This window comes from Triticum urartu, chromosome 2A, assembly GCF_056163025.1.
Source record: "Triticum urartu cultivar PI428250 chromosome 2A, HENAU_Tu73, whole genome shotgun sequence".
In the NCBI taxonomy this organism is placed as follows: domain Eukaryota; kingdom Viridiplantae; phylum Streptophyta; class Magnoliopsida; order Poales; family Poaceae; genus Triticum; species Triticum urartu.
The window spans coordinates 732,752,477-732,764,511 of record NC_141874.1 but is presented as its reverse complement, the minus strand read 5'-3'; positions in this window follow the sequence as shown (position 1 = coordinate 732,764,511).

Genomic DNA, 12,035 nt, shown 5'->3' with positions numbered 1-12,035 from the left:
ATCTAATGGTACAAATTGCTCCCCTGAGCCATCACACCACCCACATCTTCCTATTGTGTAGCTGCGTCTCCTCCTACCATCTCCCCTAACCGCCCCGCTTCTCTCCGTCGACGCTAGCTCCTCTCCCGACGGTGCACTCTGGCTAAATCCTCACGTGCGGCGTAGAGGACTTCCTCCACATCGGGTATGACTATCTTGATTCTGTCATGAAACCGTCACAAATGTACTTGGGTGATAGAAAACGTGACCTCCTCTGACAAACGCGTATCATCATAAATGTGTCTTTATATTGTAGTGTTCTTTCATGGGCTACATGGGCCATCTCTGATTAATTTTCTTAATCTTGTCTGAACGGCAAGTACTAACATGCTTTAGGATTTCTGAAAAAGACACTACTAGGAAAAGGCATGCTAGTGGCGCATCGAATTTGCCTTCTAATGGCGCACTATCGGTGCGCCACTGGCATCACGCCATTAGAATTAAATCCTAATGGCGCACCACCGGTGCGCCATTAGTATCTGGTGTTCTAATGGCGCACCACGCAGTGCGCCATTAGTATAGCCTGCAGTGCGCCATTAGAATGCCTCCCAGGGGGCCATATGTACCCATGTGCTTTGGCATTCTAATGGCTCACCAGCAGTTAATGCGCCATTAGTGTGATGATCATAGTGCGCCATTAGTGTCTTGTGTGGTGCGCCATTAGTATGAATATTAGGTTTTATTTTTTTTGCTTTTCTGATTTTTGCACAGGTTACAAAATATATTATTGGACAGAATATAGACAGCAGCACACAACAACATCAGATTCATCAAATATAATAGAAGATTAGTCTCCGAATACAATTCATCATATTAGTCTCCGAATTCAAAAGACCGAACAAAGATAAAACATTACAAGTCTCAAGACCGCGAGTATCGAGTTTGCCTTCACATTACAAGTCGATATCGATCATCTAAACTACCATCACATAGAAGAGAGCTATGGTCATCACGATGAGCATCATCGCGATCAAACTGGTCTTCATCCGGTTCCTCCAACGCTCCCTCCTCTCTCCCTCTAGATAGCGGGCGTATCTACATTCGGCCTCCACCCTAGTGGTGTACCCTTTGTAACTGTTACCGCTGAAACGGTGAACCTGTCTCCGACACTCTTCCCAGTTGTCGTAGACTCCGGGAACCTTATCCTTGTACACGACATACGACGGCATCTCTATGCACAAGCCAAACAACAGACAATACATAAGCAATATGTAAGTATGCAACAAAAGGATCGGAAGAGAAAAGCAAGACATTAATAGCACGATTCATGGTCCTACTAATAAATAGCATCGATTACATCTAAGTTGAACGACTGTCCAAACCAAAGAGACATACGAATTCATTAAAGTATAATTACAACATGAGCCAATCAATGTTTCAGAACTACACATCACTACTTTCGACTCGACTCATCGGACAGGAACATGGATGAAGCCGTCGTCTGTCGTGATGGTCATGAAATCGCGGTCGTTGTCACCCTGCATTTGTAGCATTTCATCTATCTCACTGTTGGACGGTTGATATCTGAGGAAGAACTGCCCCGAGGTATGAAGGACATCTTGATGGATGATGTCCGCAAACTCCGAATGGATGCGAAAGAATTCTTGTCTGAGGTCCGCGTCCTGGACTGCCGACAAGCTCGCGGCCCAATCTTTGAGATTATCTGGTAGCAGAAGTTGATGATGGTCCCTTAAGATCGCCCGCATGTGATGGAGGGCGTAGTAGGCATCCTTCTGACCACCAGGCGGCTGCTTGACGCAGCAGAACTTCGTATTGTGTGAGAACATGTGCTTGCCGTACTTACGAACTGCCCTGGTGAAGGTGCCTCCAGATTTGGCGTAGGCGGGGAGAACATCATCAAGAACTTTCTTGACATTTGTGTAGTCTATCTTGGAGTTACGGTTCGGGTCTAAATACGTGGCCATGGAATATTTCGGGCTTAATAGGATGAGTATGCAATGTGTGTCACTGCACAGAACACGGAATGTTAGAAAAAAAGAACGATCGAAATCTAAGAAATCATATGTTACGGGGCAGTTAAGGGATGACTTACTCGGGAAAGTAAGCCATAAGGAAGTTATCCTTATCTGGGTTTGCCAGAATGACGCCTTCGAGGTGTGAACTCGCAACTTGGCGGTCCCCAGCGCTGCTCAAGTGCTTGGCACGCATGTAGAAGGGGTCAATTATCACGATGTCCGGGGTCTTGTCTCTAATGATCCGCATCTCCATACTCAGCGAAAACAGCCGAACAAAGGTGTAGTGCAGCGGATGAAGGTTAAACATAGCAAAGATGTCATCAAACCACAGGACGATCATACACCCGATGTCGCCATCCACAAAGCCCTTGCACTCTGGCACCTTGGCCACGAAAACCGGGTATGCCACATCCTTCTCTCTGAGACGCCGCTTCTCCAAAGAAAGAACACTGTCGTGCAGACTCCGCATAGCACCGGTTGCAGCATTCAGCATATTTGGCGGTAGCATCACCCTACCCGCCACATGCACCCTCCTCGTGATATCCTTAGGTGAAGGTGGCCCGTCCTGAGCACGGATCGAACTCGGTGCCGGCTTGCTCGCACCGGCGCCCTTGTTAGTCTTTCGTTTCCGTCCCTTCTTCTTGATCTCCTGTAATGGGACCGAGTTCTGCTCACAGACCGCCTTCTTGAGCGTGTTGGGGCTGATAATATTTCGCACCTCAACTATCTGAGGCTTGGTGAAGGCGGGAGCTGGAGGCGTGTCCTGAGAACTGAACGCCAGACGACGCCTGTTGCAATTGGATTTCTCCGCCGTACCAGCTAGATCACGGTCGTCTTGGTTGGGTTCTTGAGAAAGAGGCCCGCAGAACTCGTCAGCGTACCCATGTTCGGCAAAGTACTTATCAACTTTGGTAAATGTACCATCGTCGTTGTCGTCGCCGTCCGGATCCTGTGCCATAGGGCTGTCCGGATCCTGTGCCATAGGGATGTCCAGCAGGTCCGGTAGCGTTGCGGCGTTCTTACCATGGCTTGGCGCCGGCACGACTGGCGGTCTTGTCTGTGGGGTGGTGTCCCCCACCCCCAAACGAATCTGGCTCTTCGGCCAAAGTAAGGGCCAGTTTACGCAGGTGCTGAGGGTCATCTCATCTTCTTCGTCGGCCCCAGCGGGTCGAATCGGAGGTAACAGCTCGTCGCAGCCTGGCAGCACCCGAACCACTTCAACCCTATACATTGTGGGTGGCGTTGGATTACCGTGGAACATGGGGTTGCCCGGTTGAACGATTCTGCCCTTGGCGACATCGACCAACTCGGCGCCCACGAAGTGCAGAAGAGTGCAAAGAACGTCGGTGGTGCCTTGCGAAAACATGTACAGGGCGTCAGGGATGCCCACTCAAAGGCAAGAAGATGAAGTCATCGGTCGATAGGCTTAGTTACCGTGATGCCGTCGAGCTCGGCTAATGTCGAGGCACCACCAACGGCGGGCGTGCAACTGACGGAGGGGGCGCTTGCTGGCGAGGTGCCGGCCGGCGTACACCCGGGTGAATTAAGCTCCAATGCCCGTGCCGGCGCCGGAGACACGAATACCGCCTCCGCCGGAGACACCAATGGCGCCGCCGCCGGAGACACCAATGGCGCCGCCGGAGACACCAATGGAGCCGCCTGCGCGCTGTGCGAGTTGCTGGCCGTGAAGCTGGGAACCGGGGGAGGCCCCTGTTGGCCGCCTGCAATCCACGTCGTCAGCCCATGAATCAACGTAGGCACCATGGCGTTGAGCGCCGTTCCAAGTTGTTGTTGCACTTTCTCTTGGACATGCTCCGGAATCCGCGCCACTTGTGCCTTGAGTTCTTCAACCTCGCGCGTCTGGCTTTCCGAGCTGGTCTTTTTCTCCTTCCACACACCAGCGGTATAGTATGACCCCCATTTTGTGGACAAGCCTTTGCCGGCCACACGACCAGCTGACGTCGTCTTAGTGAGCTTATCCTTGTTTTTCATTACGTTCAACGCCCTATTTAAAGGGGTGTCGAAAGGGGAGCTCTTAGACGACCCGGCGCTACTGCTTTCAGTGTCCTGCGAAAGGAACGTGAACCATTTAGAAATATTGGGAATTAATTAGAGTGCAACCATATGGAGCTAATTACGCGGGAGTGTATTCCTTACCAGAAGAAGCTCAAGCGCCCTGGTCTTCGGATCCGTGGTAAGCTCCTTTGTTATCGGGTCCTCCTTGTACCGGGCCCTGACATAGTTCCTGGACTGCTTGTCACCGCTGTATTTCTCGAAGCGGGGCGGTAGGCCTTGCTCGGCACGCTCCGCGTCCTCCTTGTCCCATATAGGCTCCGCCACTCTGTAACCGCCGGGACCGAGTTTGTGTTCCCCTAAGTTCAACTCCCGCATTTCTTTCCCCCACTGACTTGATTCGGAGGTTGCACTGCTCTCGCACTTGATCTTGAACTCCTTGTACTCATCTTCCCTCATCAAAGGATATTTCGCCTTGATCTTCTCATAACTATCACCTTTATCAATCATTCTCTTCACCGCACTTTTCCAAGTAGACAGGGCCGTGCTCATCTTCGTGAGGGCGGCACTGTTCACTTTATTCCCTGAGAGGAGTGTGTTTTCAAATTCGGCGGGGAACTTGTATCGTTCGTGCAGCTTCGTGAAGAGGAGGTTGCACAAATTCCCTCGGTCCTTATGCCTAAGGTTCTCGGTGTTGATCGAGACGGTGCTCCGGAGAATGCACCCGAGCTGAACCGAGTACCCCTTGACTATATGTTTGGGCTCCGTTGGATTCCCGTCAGAGTCCACTTGAGTGAATTCCTCCTTGACGGTGCGGAGCGCATTCGGGCGCCGGTCCTTCCTTTGCTTCTTCGGTTGGCTGCCATCTGTGTGTGCGCCGCCATCATCAGTGGTGGCATCCTCGGCGGCACCATCAGTGGTGTCATCCCCGACGCCACTAGGGGTTGTGTAATCAGGATCGGTGTCTTCCGCGGCGTCCTCATAGCGGTGAGGTTGTTCCTCCATCTCCTGGGACAGCTCCCAGAATTGCTTGCCGCCCGAACCACCGGCCTCATCGTTGTGGGCCATGTTTCGCTCTAAATAGGAAAAAAGTTTGGTCAAAAAGTTGGTTATTGTCAAGGAACAAGATCATGGTCTCATCATTTAGGGTTTGTCGACACCGAGGCACCCTAAAAGCCTAAGATTTCATCATTTAGGGTTTGTCGACGCCGAGGCACCCTAAAAGCCTAAGCGTACATCATTTAGGTTCTCATCGACACCGAGGCATCCGGGGCAGCCAAGTTAAGTTTTCATCATTTAGGGTTTATCGATGCCGAGGCACCCTAGGTTGGGCCTAATCACTTGGCTCTATTGCCACCTATGGTTTAATACAGCAAGAATAAAGGGGCAGTTGATCCTACTTAATTAAGTACTAAGATACCCCGGCCCATGCATTAGTAGCAAGTACCTCATATGTCCGATTTTTAGCAAAGTCATGCTAAAATTCACAGAAAATTTCAGCATGACCTTTGCTGAAAATAGGACATATGGAGTACCCGAATTTGCCGGAACGAAAGTTAATCGACATTCCGGCAAACTCAAGGGCCTCTCGGGGTACCTGCAAAATCATCACGACACGAAGGGCCTCTCAAGGGCCTCAAGCAGCAGCGGACCTTCACGAGCGAACTCAATGAGTGTGAACCAACAGAGTGTGGGTCACCACAGATTCTGTAGTCAAAAACCTTTAGGACAGAGTGAAAATAGTTACAATATGCTTGCAAGTAATTTTTCTGTAACTAAGGCACAATATGCTTGCAAGTAAATCACAATATGCTTGCAAGTAATTTTTCTGTAACAGTCTTGCCCCTATTTGAAGGACAAGCAAATAGATACAATGGGTAGCTTTGGCACAATCCTAAGGCACAATCCTCTGACTAATTCATCACTGTAGGCCGGCATGAAACACACTCCTCCAAAAAAGCCTAAAATTCCACTATTATTGCATGTAAAAAAGCCTAAAATCCACTAGTATTGCCTCTAAGAAAGCCTTAAAAGTCCACTATTATTGACAATCAAAATATGATCTGAACTGTAAGGAGTTAACTGAAAAATGAGTGTTAACTGAAGTTTTCCAGTACAGATCATAACTGAAGTTATTCATAGAATATAGTGACATCAAATGCAATTAATTAGTCTTTGAATCTTAGTAAGGTTCATTCTGAAGTCAAAAGTCCCCAAACAGTGAAAGGGAACAAACAAAAAAATGTTCGGGAAATTCCAAAAGAGTCTAAAGGTATGGTTTGGTTTTTGGTTCCAATTTGAAAACCCAAAATTTCATCAACACATTAATTATAATTTGTTTGTGCAAATACTTCTCTCAGGCAGCCACACACATCTTTCTTCATCCAATTTTTTCCTACAGCATCATTGAACATCTGAAACTTACCAGCTCAACTTGAGAAAAAATGGATAGGCAGGGACATTTGTGCTTTTTGCCAGCTAATCTAATCTACCTCTGCTTGATTAACTATTGTTTTGGTTTTCACTTTGTGCCAGCCCATTAGATTAGTTGGTAAAGTACATGCTTCATCTTACATTCCCTACCTGTGTGTACATGCATTTGCAGGCTTTCAGGCCCTGACTAATTAACTACATTGCTGATCAGAGACCCTGCTGGTGACTGGGAGGTGGCAGCACTACTGTGCTAGTGTGCTAGTACTGGTTTTTATTCTTTGGAACCTTCTACTTATGAAGCTCTCTCAAGTAAAGATTTTCAACTAGTAGTACATTTTTGTATGGTGCAAAAGTCCAGCAGCACTAGAACTGAACTGATTGATCTATACATGTTGTAGGAGGAGCTATATCATTTTCTCCATGGGGAATTTTGTGTAGGTACTTAGACAGCCACACACATCAGCAAATTTCAACAGGAGGTGGATACAGACTTACTAACTAGAATTTTGCTAGCAGTGCAGTAACTTGCAGGTGTTAATAGCTATAAACACTGAAATATGCATTTCTATCCATAAGCTGTCAAATATCATCAGAAGATAACAGACACGGTCGAGGGGAGGGAGGGATGGAATGGGGAGGAAGGGTGGAGAGGGAGGAAGGAGGAAGGAGGAGAGGTACCTGGGCAGGCGCGGCCGGTCGCCGGAGGGGTTGGGGTCAGGGTTGGGGTTGGCGGCGGCGGCGTCGAAGGGATGGCTCGATTGGTCGTCGGGGAGGCCTCCTGGGCGCCTCGGTTGGTCGTGGGGAGGCCGGCGGCCGCGGTCGTCGTCCTGCACCCCGTGCCCGGACTGAGGTAGAGGCGGCGCAGGGCAGGGGACGACGCGGGGAGGCTGTCGGCGACGGCGAGGTCGCGGAGGCGTCGGCTATGGCGGAGCTGCAGTGGTGGGGGCGCGGGGGCGGCGGCGCACGTAGGGGCGGCGGCGACGTGGGGCGGGGCAGCGTGCGCGGGGGGGGGGGGACTAGATCTGGCGAGAGGGAGGGACGAAGGGGTCGGGCTAGGTAGAGCTAGGGGGGAAGATTACTAATGGCGCACCCCCGAGCGGTGTGCCATTAGAATGTTTTTTCTAGATAGCAATGGCACATCCCAGAGCGGTGCGCCATTAGAATGTTTTTTATATAGCAATGGCGCACTACCACAGCGGTGCGCCATTAGAAAGATTTTTTTAGATAGCAATGGCGCACTACACGAGCGGTGCGCCATTAGTATGTTTATTATTATTATTATTTTGTTGCTATTTTTTAATATATTTTTATAAAAACAGTAATAATTTTTTTATGAATATGAAAAAAATATCATCAAATGGGGGTGCTCGGCGGCGGTGGAGCGGGCCGGGGAGGGTGCGGTGGGTCGGCGGCGACGGTGGAGCGGGGGAGGGTGCGGTGGGTCGTCGGCAGTGGTGGAGCTAGCGGGGGAGGGTGCGGGGGGTGTTCGGCGGCGGTGGAGCGGGCCGGGGAGTGGAGCGGGCCGGGGAGGGTGCGGTGGGTCGGCGGCGGCGGTGGAGCGGGGAAGGGTGCGGTGGGTCGTCGGCGGCGGTGGAGCTAGCGGGGGAGGGTGCGGGGGGGGGGGGATCGAGATGAAGGGGGATAGCGATCGAGATTTAAAAATATTCATCAAATTTGAAAAAATATTCATGAATTCGAAAAGTGCCCATGAAATTTAAAAATATTCATGAGTTCAAAAAATGCCCATGTAATACAATCGAGAAATGAAGACTACGATTTAAATACAATCGATCTTAGCTAGCTAGCTATCTGTTCACAATCTTCTTGCCCTTCTTTTTTGCAAATGGAGTTCTTCTGTGGAACGGACATCCTTTAGGTAGGGTGGTCCTGCTTCTTCTTGTGGTGTATGCTGCTACTTCATTGTTGTCGTCATGTTCGATCTTCGGGTCGCCTACTTGTCGAAGTCTTGCTCATTGGCTACTCCATCCATTCCGATGATCTTCCTTTTGCCTCTCCTCACGACAACACGACTAGGCTTTGACGGGTCGATAATGAAGAAGCATTGGTCCACTTGGGAAGCCAGTACCCATGGCTCATTTTTCACGGTGACGTTTGCGCCCGTGGTCTTGGATTTGGCTTCGGGTATAACCATGGTGGTGAAATACCGGTCTTCTTTTAGGACGTTCTTGGCCCATCTGAGATGGAACATCGGGACCTTCTCTCCAGCGTAGCTTAGCTCCCAGATCTCCTCGATCCTTTCGTAGTATCTGTCCTTGTCGTTACCGGTGTAGGATTCCATCGTTACCCTGGAGTTCTGATAACCATCGCTCTTCATGTCCTTGTCCTCGGTGTAGAATGTGTAGCCGTTGATATCGTACGCCTCATAGGTCATCAGGTTGTGCTCGGCGCCCTGTGACAAGGCGAATATGAGTTGTTCTTCCATGGAAGAATCTTCATATAAAGGATACGACAGAAGCTTCTGCTTGAACCAACGCGTGAAACATGAGTTGTGCTCTTTGAGTATATCTCCGTCCGTCCTCTGTTGGCCTCGGTCATTGTACGTCTTCTCAATAAAGGTTTTGTGCTCTACCACCCAAGGATCGACCACGTCTATGTGTTGTAGCGCGACTAGGTTTGCTCTTTCAAAGTCGGCGAGTCGACCCTCGAAGTCGACATGCATTTCGCGGCGACCCTCACGGTGACCCCATCCAGCGAGCCTGCCGAGGTGCCTGTTGATGGGCAAACCAATAGGGTTCTCGATGCCTAGATAATTCGTGCAGTAGGAGATGCACTCTTCGGTCAGAAAGCCCCTGGCTATACTTCCCTCTGGACGTGACATGTTGCGAACGTATCCTTTGATGACACCATTCATCCTTTCGACCGACATCATGCTGTGCAGGAACGTCGGCCCGAGTTGGATGATATCCTCCACGATATGGACCAGCAGATGCACCATAACGTCGAAGAATGCGGGTGGGAAGTACATCTCAAGCTTGCATAGTATCACCACGATCTCTTCCTGTAGCCTTCTGAGTTGCCTCACGCCAATCGACTTCCGAGAGATGACGTCGAAAAAGTTGCATAGGCCAAATAGCGTTTCACGGACGTGCGCGTCCATGATCCCACGGATTGCAACTGGAAGTATCTGCGTCATCAGCACATGACAGTCGTGAGACTTCAACCCGCTGAACTTCTGCTTCGTTGGGTCTAGGTATCTGCTTATTTTCCCCGCGTAACCGTAAGGAAGTTTTACTCCTAGGACGCAGGTGAAAAACTGCTCGATCTTCTCCTGACTTAGAGTGAAGCACGCGGGAGGGTAGTCATTTCCGGTCTTCTTGGCCTTTTTGCCTTTGCGACGACTTTCTGTGTCCTGCTTCGCCTCATCATCATCATCATCATTAGCATGAAGCTCCTGCCTGATGCCCATTGATTTCAAGTCTGCCCTTACTTTCGGCCCATCTTTGGTCCTCTCTAGCATGTTGAGCAGGGTACCAAGCAGACTCTCGCACACGTTCTTTGTGATATGCATGACATCAAGGCTGTGAGGCACACGGTGGATCTTCCAGTACGGCAAGTCCCAGAAAACAGACCTCGTTTTCCATACCTTCAGCAGCGGCTCTGGTGCCTTTCGCTTCTTTCCCGGCTCTGGCGCCTTTTGCTTCTTTCTCGGCAGTGGACAGTCTTTCCAATTTTTCAACAGCTCGTCTATTTCCTCGCCGCTCCTCGTACACGGGCGTTTTCGGGGTTCGGTTTCACCATCGAACAGATCCTTGCGTTTCCTCCACGGGTCATCGTCGCGAAGGCACCTTCGATGTCCCATGAACACGGTTTTCGAAGACCCAGGATCTCTATCTAGCTGGCGATACGTTGTGCCATCCATGCACCTTACGCATCCAGAAAATCCATGGACTACCTTCCCCGCGAGATATCCGTAACCGAGATAGTCGTGCACCGTCATGAGCAGTGCGGCTCTCATAGGGAAATATTGTTTCTCTGCGGCGTCCCACGTATTGGCTAGCGTTTTCCACAGCGTGTCTAGCTCCTCCTTCAGCAGCCCCAGATACAGATTGATGTCGTTCCCTGGTTGTTTCGGCCCTTCAATTAGCATACTCATGTGAATGTACTTCCTCTTCATGCACAACAGGGGGGAAGGTTGTACATCCACACAAACACAGGCCAGGTGCTATGTATGCTTCTCTGGCTGCCAAACGGATTGACTCCATCGGTGCTCGCGCCCAGCACGATGTTCCTTGGATCCTTCCCAAATTCTGGGTATTCGAAGTTCAACGCTTGCCACTGGCTCGCATCCTTAGGGTGACTCAGCATCTTGTCTTTTTTATTTATCTCCGGATCATTTCCGTCATCTTCCCGCTTCTTCTCCTCCCTATCTGCGTGCCAACGCAGGAGCTTTGCTACCTTAGAGTCCGCGAAATACCGCTACAGACGAGGAGTGATCGGAAAGTACCACACCGATTTTCGAGGAGCTTTCTTCCTCTTCTTGTATCGAGTGATGCCGCACACCGGACATATGGTAGACTCCACGTGCTCGTCCCGATAAATGATACAATTGTTCATGCACACATGGTATTTCATGTGCGGTAAATCCAGAGGACACACGATTTTCTTCGCCTCCTCGAAACTGGTCGGGCACTTGTTCCCCTTGGGAAGACGTTCGTGCCAGAATGACATGTTCTCGTCGAAGCATGCGTCGGTCATTTTGTGTTTTACCTTCATCTCCAGAGCCATGAGCGTTACTTTCAGGCGGGTATCCTCGGGCCTGCATCCTTCATACAATGGAGTAACCGCGTCTATCTCCAGTTGATCTAGCTTGGCTTTCTCTCGGGACGCAGCTCTTGCGTTATCCGTCTGCTTGAGAAGCAGCTCTTGAATATGAGGGTCCTACACCCAGCCTCCATCGTCCTCTGCTCCGGCATCTTCATCTTCATGATCATGCCCTTCGTCTTCATCTTCCTCATCATCATGTACGACATCTTCTACATGATGACTGTGTACAGCATCACCGTCGTGATCATGTCCTGGAGATTCTTCGTCTTCTCGCCCGCCCTCGCCGCGGTGGTACTTGTCTTATTGCCCTTCCTCATTTCTTGCCCGGCCCCCATGGACGACTTCATAGTCATCTTCATCACCTTGCCACCGATAGCCATCCATGAAACCACGCAAGAGCAGGTGGTCCCGCACCTGCCCGGAATCCGGGTCCGCAATAAGGCTCTTCAGCTTGCATCTTTGACACAGACATCTTATCTCCGTCTCGTTCTTTTGAAGCATCTCGGCCTTCGCGGAGCTCAAAAACCTATTCACGACGCCTTCAGTCATCGTGCGGACCGTGGTCGCCTGCGGGGTAGAGCAAAACGATATTTTAGAACCAAGAAAAAATTTGGCATGACCTTCCCTAAAAATAGGACCAAAAAGAATGCATAGTGCCAAAATTCTCGCCGAAACGGAAATGAATCAAAACATTCCGGCAAAATATTGGCAACTATCGCATTTCAAATACCGGTACCTTCAAACACAAACATATATGCAACACCACAAACACATGCAACACCACAAACA